Source organism: Pinus tabuliformis, chromosome 1_1, assembly GCF_031772625.1.
Source record: "Pinus tabuliformis cultivar Carrire ecotype Pingquan chromosome 1_1, CPIR1, whole genome shotgun sequence".
In the NCBI taxonomy this organism is placed as follows: domain Eukaryota; kingdom Viridiplantae; phylum Streptophyta; class Pinopsida; order Pinales; family Pinaceae; genus Pinus; species Pinus tabuliformis.
In genome coordinates, this window is record NC_142297.1 from 297,179,262 (window position 1) to 297,190,137 (window position 10,876).

At 34.6% G+C, this 10,876-nt stretch overlaps 1 pseudogene; it reads right to left on the minus strand.

Annotated features, from left to right (window-relative positions):
- Nucleotides 1–961: 961 nt before the first annotated feature.
- LOC149212730 (protein DMR6-LIKE OXYGENASE 1 pseudogene) lies at nucleotides 962–1,930 on the minus strand (annotated as a pseudogene).
- Nucleotides 1,931–10,876: the final 8,946 nt, after the last annotated feature.

A 10,876-nucleotide genomic window follows, 5' to 3' on the forward strand; every position in this document is an offset into this window, starting at 1 on the left:
GTCTCTCTAGAGACAACTTCATTTCTGTCTCTTTAGAGAAAATTAGATTTTTGTCTTTTTAGAGACAATAGTTGAGATTAAAAACATATTGTCTCTATAGAGACTATATGTCCATAATTCAAACTATTGTCTCTCTAGAGACAATATAAAAAATTATTAAAAAATAAAATAAAATCATTTTGAATGTTCTTTCAAAGTACTTTCACATTCAAAGTTCACAAATAGTACTCGTGTATGAGAGAAACCACCACAAAAATTCCTGTCTGATAGAAACCAGCGCATATGGGTTATTAATATTACCTTTTTTTAGCACGAGGGGATTCAATTCATTACTAAATTTACGCCAAAGTTCTACTACTTCAAATGGGAGTCAGAAGTTTGGATTTAAGATGCTACCTTAGCTTTGATAAGCGTTCCATCTCCCAGTTTTACTATAGTTAAAGAAGAATCTGTAGACTGTTGAATGGAAACGACTTTAGATTTAGACAATGCGAATCTTTATGCACAAATCAATCGACAACCTAATTAATGAAATGGCGATACCTTTATGTGTTCGACAGACAACATACCCACAAGAATACCCAGGCAGGTTTGATAGCCACAGTTATCAACTGTACAAGATTGTAGGAATTTTGTTGGTGGCAGGTATGGGTTAGTTTTATACTTCAATCATGTTATCAAAAATATAGCTTCATTGCCCAACTAGATTACGCAGTATTATAGAGTGAGTATGACATCTAGAACTGGATTACATAGTATTATAGAGTGAGTATTCTTTCGCTTGAACAGTCTATAATGGAACGTTTTTATGCCTGCCCAGTTATTTTAACTTCTTTTTCAAAATATTTTTGATCATTGTTGAAAATTAATACTCTGAACGGACTCATCACAAATATTCTTTAACTGGTCAGCTATCAAAAGCTTGTTGAGTTTCTTATGTAGCCCGTGAATTATTTTGATTTTAACCAAGGAAGACTCGCTTATTACATTTGATAACAAAGGCATTAGAAATGGGTTCTACAGCAACCCACTTCCCTTTTCTAAGTACTTGCAAACCGCTAACATCGGCTTGCATTAGAATAGTGATGCCACCTGCGTCTGAATGGCTCCTTAAAGCAATGTTAACATCTGGGTTTGGGCATGGTGGATAGTAATTTACAAGTAACAACTGTCTGTGTTCCCCAAAAATATTATTCAAGTAATCAGAATGGAATCCTAGAGCTTCAGAAATTGTAGCCAGCAGCCTTAAACACAGTGCCCTCACCTCCACAGTGTACTTGCCTGCAATTTCCCTGTAATAAAAGCTTCAATATTATATTAAGCCAAGCGAGTTATGATTGCTGCTTTAATGGTTGACTTTGTGTAATGGAAAACAAGAGTGTCTCAGATAATCCCTCCAGTTAAGAACTTCATCTTTGTGAATATTGAAGCTTGTAGCAAGCTGAGCCAGTTTCTTTGGATCCTCTGAATAGAGGCATGCACGATCTTTCATCGGCATTTCGAAGAATTCTTTGGTGATTCCCATCATGTTTTTCATCACCCTCTCTGGTACCCCGTGGTTCACTATCTGATCATATCATGCAGCTTCAATCATATTAATACTGAATTTGAACATAAATTTTTTAAAGAACTAATGTTCATAATTGAGATTTCTGAAGTTTATTCAGAGATATTATGAGATTCAAAATTCAAATCTTCAAAACAGTTTATATCGCAATATCATGAGATTCAAAATTCAAAGCCTCATGAATCCAATCCCTTCCGCAAAAAAATCATAACTTGGGACATTGGAGATTGAAGGTTGTACCTGGAAAAATCCATCCTCCTGACATGCACGTTGGATTTGTTGTATGACAGTGGTTCTGCTAGGGCCATCCAGGTGTTTCAGATCCACCACTGGAATGCTCTCGCAGAAAGATACCTGAGCCATGTTGGGTTGCTCCTGAGCAGGAAAAATATATTTTTTTCTGCACCTCAACATTGTTTATTCCATTGCACATTAGTTTCTCAACACCATTAGCATTGGTCTCAGTGTGAAGATCCATTCTAGAGGACATGCCTCTTTCTTTCCTCTTGATGTTATTGCAAATACAATCTTTTTTCCATACAGATGTTGCATGACTTCCAATCGAAGTTAGAAATTGCAAGTTCGCATTGCAGAAATTGAAATCTATAGAGCCTCGAATGGAAACAGAGGTTATACGTAGGGTCAACCAATAGTTTTTACCACGGAAACATTGATAGTTGCAACAGAAAGTGTCCCGGATGAAAACAATATTGCAAAGGGAGGATTTGGCCTGTATAGAAGGTATTAGCACTTACTTTATAATATCATTTATTCTGATAGTTTAGCAGGTAAACTGTTCATTGTACAAGCTTTATGTAAACCAATTTCAGAGTTAAAATAAATCCTCAGACATAGCTAGAATTTTCAGGGAAAGTTTTAACAAGCCATAATATATCACAAACAACAATCATCGCCACTAACATTTCCCACAACAGTACACAACCAAAGGCACTTGAGCATTCTTGAAATATTTGAAGAGTAAAAAAAGTTCTTGTTCAAAATGTGCAAGAGTATATAACGGAAAAAACTGTCTTAGCATATAAAAATAGCTCTGTAATGGAGTTGAACTAAGATAGCTTAGCCAACTCCACCGATGAAAACATCTACACAGTACCCAAATCACATATAGAGAGATGCGATAATGCTATTCTAAGCCCCAAATACAAATCAGAATTAAATGTCGAAACTCAAGAGAAAACTCCAATGATACAAAACTAATTGAATCCACCAATCCCTAAATATGCAAAAGCATCTTAACAAAGCTATTCAAAAGCATCATCATTGTCATCTGGAAGGGGTTGGACCGCAACTGCTACAAGTTTTGCCTCATACCTGACAACATAAAAGATTGTAAGCCAAAGTTTCAATCTTTTAGAAATAGAACAAATTATTTCAATAAAAGTTAACGAAAAAAATAAGAAAATAGCATTCTACTTACTGTTGCTGGGTTGCAAGGTCTATTTGAACCTCAGGAGGAGCAAGAGGAGGTGACTCCACAAAATGAAGGTTTAGATCCCTATAAAAACGACCCATTATAGAATCAATGCAAATTTTTTAATATAACATTCATATTAGGGAGCATCAGAAACTAGATTAAAGGCTCACCCTGAGAGCTTCTGTGCCAAGTACAGGAATGGATTCTCAAAGTTGTATTTACTTTTTATAGATATCTCATAGTACTGAAGATTCTTCTTTCTATGAAAAGTAACTTACTTAGCTTTCACTTGCCTATTCTTCACATCAACCTTGTTTCCACAAAGAACAATAGGAATGTTCTCACACACCCTGAAATTCACAAAGATATTTAGCTAATCGGTTCAGGCAGTTGTGCCACCACACAATTAAGGAACCTTCATTTCTACTTAGAGATCCAACCCCTCTACAAAAGAGATACCTGCGAATATCTCTGTGTGATGCTGGGACATTCTTGTAAGTTAATCGTGCAGTAACATCAAACATGATAACTTCACACATCCCATCAATACTGCAACAAACAAAATCCCAATCAGTACATAAGAAGGAAACAAATAAATAGAAGTGGAAAAGCATGGAACCATCGCCAATTCAATCAGGAAAATGCCAACAGAAACAAGAAAAGCAAACTAGTATTGATCAAAACAACCAATAACAGAGTCTGTCTATAAATTCAAAATTAAACTAAATTAAAATTCAAATAAATATAAGTGGAAAAATACAGAACCCTCGCCAATTCAACGAGGAAAATGCCAACAGAAGCAGGAAAAGCAAACCAATATTGATCAAAACAACCAATAACACAGTCTGTCTATAAGTTCAAAATTAAATTAAATTAAAATTCAAACTAAAGAGACATAAACGAGTAAAACAAAGTGCTGATAAAAAGGAACCAGAAAAGGGCTCATAGTTGCTCCATTGTCATTGGTATTGAGGTTAAAAGGTGTTGCTACTGAGCCCACACTACATACATATCAACACGGGAAAATAGAATTGATAAGTAAAAAGTTCTCTTGGGATCGATCCAAGTTTAAATCCGTGTAGGACCTTTTTAAACAAAAAGTTGAAAAGGCACCCCAAAAGCTCAAATGTACAGTTCTCCAATCAACAGGTGTCTACTACACATGCAGAGGATGACAAAAAACACTACTTTTGTAAAGTCCCAAGAGACCTGATTTCAAGTGAAAATCAAAATCAGTCTGTCAAAATATAGAAATGGGAAAATAATCAAACTAATTATTGACGTACCTTAAACACATTTTGTCATTAAACCTTACCAGACTGAGCTATAAAGTTGGGTCAACATTTCATCCTTGGCTTTCTCAACTTGACAAAGCACCATAGCCTGCAAATCATCAAAATCATCAATTCAAGTATCATGGACTGAATAAACACTAAGATTTTGTAAGGTTGTATTGTGTTCTCATCCACATGGATGTCTTACTTTGGGAACATTTGCAGCAAGACTATTCAGAACAACTTCCACATAACCACACACTTCTTGAGCCATCATTCTGAGCTCCCCCTTTGGATCTACAGGCCTTCTTACCATGGTTTCCTGGGTTATAAACAAGAAAATCAAACTGAGGTTGAATATTAAGTTGGGAAATAATTTGTCTATTCTCATCGTTGTATATGGTCATGGTCTCCTAGGCTAAAATGTGTATTGATTCTTAAATTATTTAATAGCAAACATTTTGATTATGTACATGTGCAACTTACGATGGAACTTTATGTGCTTCATTGCCTATATGCAAGTGTTTCAATACAAGCTATAGTTGTTCACGATTATACTTTGGGTTACATAAAGTAGTCTTGGCCTCTGGCCAGCTAAATATTGCCTACCCTCTACCTTATATCTATTTAAGTTTTAACAGTGGAAATAGTTTGTCTTGAAGATCGAAGAAAACTCAAAGGATGTTAGTCCTAGCTGAAAGCAAAGACTAGCAATCTATTTTAATTTTCTGCTAAATAGTTCTCTACTAGAGAAACCGAATTTTTTGGTTACTTGTAATTATTCATAAGTTGAACAATTGTCCAGCAGCACAATGCCTACTTATCTGCAATATAATTGTCCAGCAGAAAATAATGTGACTAGCATGCATTTGAATGCAGTTTACTAATTTTTTAACCTTAAACAGACATGTGAGTACTCGATAGTAAATCAAGACAATTCCATATAACATAATGTAATTTAGTTAATGAAGGCTTCTCACTAGATCATGCCATCATTATGTCAGTGGTTATAATATATACAATGTACAGTTGAGGAGGAACTTCTATTTATTGATATATAACGCGAACTCAACTTAGCTTGCATTTTATTTGTCTCAAACAACCTATGAAAGGTTTGTTGTAGTATAAAAGGTGCATATTTATCCAATGCTTTAATTGTCTTTGCAGGTTGACATTGTAATGGGCCAAAGGTTAATGACTCTATCTTCCAGCAAGAATTGGCAAGAAAATGAATTTCACCAATGGCTCCAACATAGAACCAAAATTCAGGAATCGCAGACTAGTGCCTTTCTTGCTGGAAATATCCTAAGAATGGTCTCTTCATGTAGAGGATGTCTTAGCGACATCCAATGAGCCATTCCCACAAAACTGGAGATGCATCAAATGATATTTGTGGCATTCCTGTTCTCATCCCCATTCCATAGAAAACAGGTAAAAAACATAGGAGAACAGGGATGCCTCAAATATCATTTGAGAATCAAAGTCTATAGAAGGATGTCTTTAGAGGGGCTCAGACATTGTTACATTCCAAGGATATGTAATCATTTAGCTTCAGCTTCAGAAGGCTTATTGTAGCGTAATTGCGAGGTAATTTTTTAGAATTACGCCCAAGTTTTACTACTTCAAATGGAAGTTAGAAGTTTGGATTTAAGATGCTACCGTAGCTTTGATAAGCGTTCCATCTCCTAGTTTTACTATAGTTAAAGAAGAATCTGTAGGCTTTTGAATGGAAACAACTTTAGCATTGAATCTGGTCATTCTTGGAGCCAATTCTTTTGCAAGGGTATCCAGAAGCATACTCCTTTGCACGCATCGAACTTCATGATTTTTTTTGATAGATAGGAAAAGTACCTAGTATTACAAAGCATGCGAAAAAAAATATGACCAAAATAGTTAATGGGATAGAAAGTACATCATGTCACAAATCATAGCATATCTATTTCATGCCCTGCAAAAACTTGTAAACTCAACTACTGAGATAAAATAATGAAATTAAACAGCATTTTGAACTGTTAAAAATAGAAGGAACGAAGGCCAAGTACTATGTAATCCACACAGTCCACCAAGTGAAAAGGCTAGCTGGCCTTGAGCTACATCTGTGGCTCTAGGAATATCAGTCACTATCCTGAGTGAGATCACCAATACAAAAGAAAAAATTATTATTTATTCAACTTATTGACCATTATCTTAAAACAACTATAAATAACCTAGTAGAATCCAACATAGTTCCATTTAATATAACATAAGAATGTACAAATCTATCTAATCTGTAAGAATATCAGTTCCATTAATCTAACCTAAAGATAGTATAAATCTATCTAAACCTAGAAAATATCACACCTCAATCCTTAAAAGTCAGTATTTAAAAAAACTGACAAAAAAATCTCGGTTCAAGAGTTAATCACCTTAGGTAAAAACAACTAAAAAAGTAAAACAATTAAAAAAACTAAAAGATTAAAACAAAACAAATTAACCTCACAAGCTAGAAGAGACTGATCTTAAATAAACCTAAAACCAAAAAAGTTTAGAACTAAAATGATTCATCTTAACTTCATGTTATCTTTAAGATGATGAGAACAAAAAAATTACTAAAACAAAAAATATTAACCTAGTAAACTAGAATACATTAATCTTCATCAAACCTATTAAAAAAGCATCTTAATCTCAAAGAATATATCAACTTAAGCAAAAGACAGGAGAAAATAAATAAATAAACCATCTTAACCTAATACACTATGATAGAATTTTCTTAACCATTAAAGTCCACAAAAATCCATGATGTATTAAAGCCATCCATGATGTATTAAAGCCAGATGAAAATTAGAGTAGATCCAACTGAACTACGATCTATCCATCAACCAGCTGCAAACCTCAAAGAGATACCAAATTATAAGAAAAACTATGAATAAACTCCCATTACCAATACCAACCAGCATTATATCCATCTTTATCAATCTATTTTTAAGCTGGGTGCAAAGTTCACTGAGATACCAAATTTAAAGAACTACCATAAATAATAGATCCATTTTCACCAGATCTATTTTGGTTAACCAGAATAAAATAATAACTGTGTGCAAACCTCATATTCAAAAATTTGAATCTATTATTCTCTAGTACCAATTATATGGTATTTTGACAAGACAAAAACTGTTATTTTAATGTTTTAAAAGTGAATATGTGATCGCTAGGTTTTTGAAAATACTCAAAATATTTATTAAATAATACTTGATTGTCCAAAGACTATTATTTCAAATTGAATATTTATTAGATAGTGTTTCCCAGGCCAAAAAAAAGATGTCTTAACTTTGAAGATGGATCTATTAAGTTATTAACTCTAGTTGCAGACCTGAATGTTTTAACCTTGAATCTCTTAGCTCTTGCCGAAAAGTAACTCTTTATTAGATAATATTGATTTTAACTTTGAATCAACAGAATCAATGAGCAAACAAAATGTTTCTTAGATAGTGTTACAGTCCAGAAGCAAACAACCTTAAATCTATTAGGGTTGGCCACGATCTCAATGTTTTACCCTTGAACCTATGAACTCCATGTGCAAACCTGAATGTTTATTGCATAGTGTTTGACATGCAAAGACATTAAGGTCTTAGCATCCTACTTTACTTTTAATCATTTCTAGTAGCATAGCTTCTGGTGCCTATCTTAGTGTTACAACAGTACAACTATGCATTATACAGCTGGGATGACTAGGACAGTGTATTGGCCCATATAAAAATACTAAATAGTATGGTGTGGCAAATATGTAATGAAGTGGTGATAGCACAAATGCAAAAGGAGGAAGAGGAAGTGCGGGCAACTCTATGTGAAGATGGGAATGACTCAGCTTCTATGTATGTGCCATTTTGTGGTAGCACTGAGTACATTGAATATGGACAAAGGCAGTGAGTTCATTGAATATGGAGAATGGAACAACATGATCTAAACTGGTGCCATTGTTTAGACACCATCAAGTTATAATTGAATGTGAGCACTAACAAATAAAATCAGACCTATCTAGTCTAATATGCACTACAAACTTTGATAAGATTGCAGAGGATGTGAAGCTCAAGCATGCATATTAGAATACTAAAACTGGAGATATGAACTCTGCAACCTCGATGTGCATATCAGACTTGGTAATAATAACCAAATATTATTACCATTAGAGTGTCTCTCTTTCAATTTTTTGCAGTGTATTGTGTTTTTAGTGTATTGTCTGTATAAATTGAAGAGAGCAGAAGGGTAGGAATTTATTATACCAATGAAGCCATTCTTGCATGTTTCTATAAATCGAAGAAAGGAGAAGGGAAGGAATTTATTATACCAGTGCACCCATTCCTGCATGTTGGGTTCACTTGGACTAGGAGCATCTGGGTCTGTCATTACCAGATCAAATGTAAATCCATGCATTCATAGAATACCCATAACAAATTTATATGTAAATATTCATTCTATGAAACCAGAGGTGCCAGTTTCTTATTGCACCATGGGATAGAGTTTCTTAAACTAACTATTAGGACCAGGTAATCTACATACAACACAAATATAAGCATATCAAATTTATCATAATCAAACAAATAATAAAATTTAGGACCTGCAACGGTCTTAGTGTTGCCCATAATCTGTAAGTACTCATAAATCCATGAGTACCAAGCACAAGAGGCTACTTTAGCCCAGAAAGGGACTTCTTCAACTTGCACACATGGGTATCCCATCCTAAAAAAGATATTATATTTGAACCCAAGCTGAAACAAAACCATGAATCACTCTTCCTGCCACCTGCATCTTTGGCCCTGTCAAAATCCACTAAAGCATGCAACAGCTCAAAGTACTGTGCCAGTGTTCCCTTTAAGTACCTTGCATACCTCAGACCATGGAGCATATTTGCAGCAACCTCAGCTCAACCATATATTAGCAGCCAAGCTGGACACTAAATTGGTGTCTGAGCCCCCCTTGTTTGTGAGACAAGGGATCTCATGCACACAGCAATTTGACTGCTAAATTCTACCAGATATGTTAGGGAACCTATATACTTTTTGTACGCCTAAAAATCAACCAAATTTGAATCTTAATCTACTGATAACTTAAAAATATGTATCATAAAAGTAGCCTATGGTTTATTGTCCATTATCTGAAACTTCTTCAGAATCTCAATTGCTTACTTACCCCTATCCGAGGACCACCTCACCTCAACTCAACCAAACCTCCAAGACCAAGAAATAACACATGAGGTGTATGTCCTTCATGTCAACTTCACTTGCCAGTTTCTTCTTGCACCATGGGACAAATTTTTTTTAACTAACTTTTAGGAACAGGACATACAACACAAATATAAGCATATCATATTGATCATAATCAAACAAATAATACAAGTTAGGACCTGGAACAATCTTAGTGATGCCCATAATATGTAAGTACTCATCAAAAAAACAAAGTATCTTCAAAATTTGTTATGTTGCACACATAACTAGTTTATGTTTGGACCCTCACAACCTAGTGTGCTCCTTAGAAGCTAGAGCGATGCATGTTCAAGTTATTAAAATTTAACACATATCAATCGTTGTTGTCCTCTTTTTGGGAGGCGCTACATTAATTGTGGGTGTGCAATTCTCATCACATTGAACACCCTCCTCATTATTTCTGTCTCCCATTCACTGAAGTTCAATAATGGTTTCCTGCCAAGGTTTAGGAGTGACTATTGGATGATTTTGTGCGACAACAAATCATCATGTGCTTGTATCTCCTCCCCATGCTCACTCCCAGATGTTTCACCTGATTCCTATACACAAAACACTTTAACTTGTTATAATAACATTAAAACCTCTGATTGATTTATTGCATTATTCATATAATATTATAAACAACTAACCTCAGATCCATAACCAGTAATTAATTTTTCCCCTCGATTTATCATGTGTTGGCGAAGACCTTGGGAACCATGTAATAAAGCATATTTTAGGTCTTCCTCTGAAGCTTCCTTTTGAAATTGGTGAACCTACATTAACAAAGATAATCATATCTATAAGGTAAAATAACTAATAAGATACAATTAACTCAACATGACCATGGTTACTTTTCCTAAAATAGAAAATATAATAGATGGAAATATCACTTACCATACCACCACGAATACTATTATATCCACCAGAGCCTAATTTGTGAGATCCAATTTTTGACACCCTAGCTTGGGTTGCTTTTGTTGTATCTCGAAGGCGTCTCTTAGCTCCTCCTTGTGTAGATGGCGTATAGTTTGGATTTCTGAGGACTTTCCTCTTAAACTTGGCATCTTTCATAAGTTCATCCCACGTCACTTGGTCTGTGATCCAAGTTGTACATGGATACATCAAGTTTTTTGTCAACTTTGTCCTTAAATTGGACCTCTTTGAGTGCATGTATTTACTTGCAATCTATAAAATAAGTTCCTTATCAAATCCAGGATTACCAAATGCTATTACTACATCTTTAAATAGTTCCTCTTTTTTGGCATTGGCTTGTTTCCTCCAATCCATTTGGATGGTATTTCCAAATAATTGTTCTGCACGACGAAAAATAAAGTGATAAAATTTCAGCCCTGTTTCATCCTTCAAGACATTTCCTTCTGAA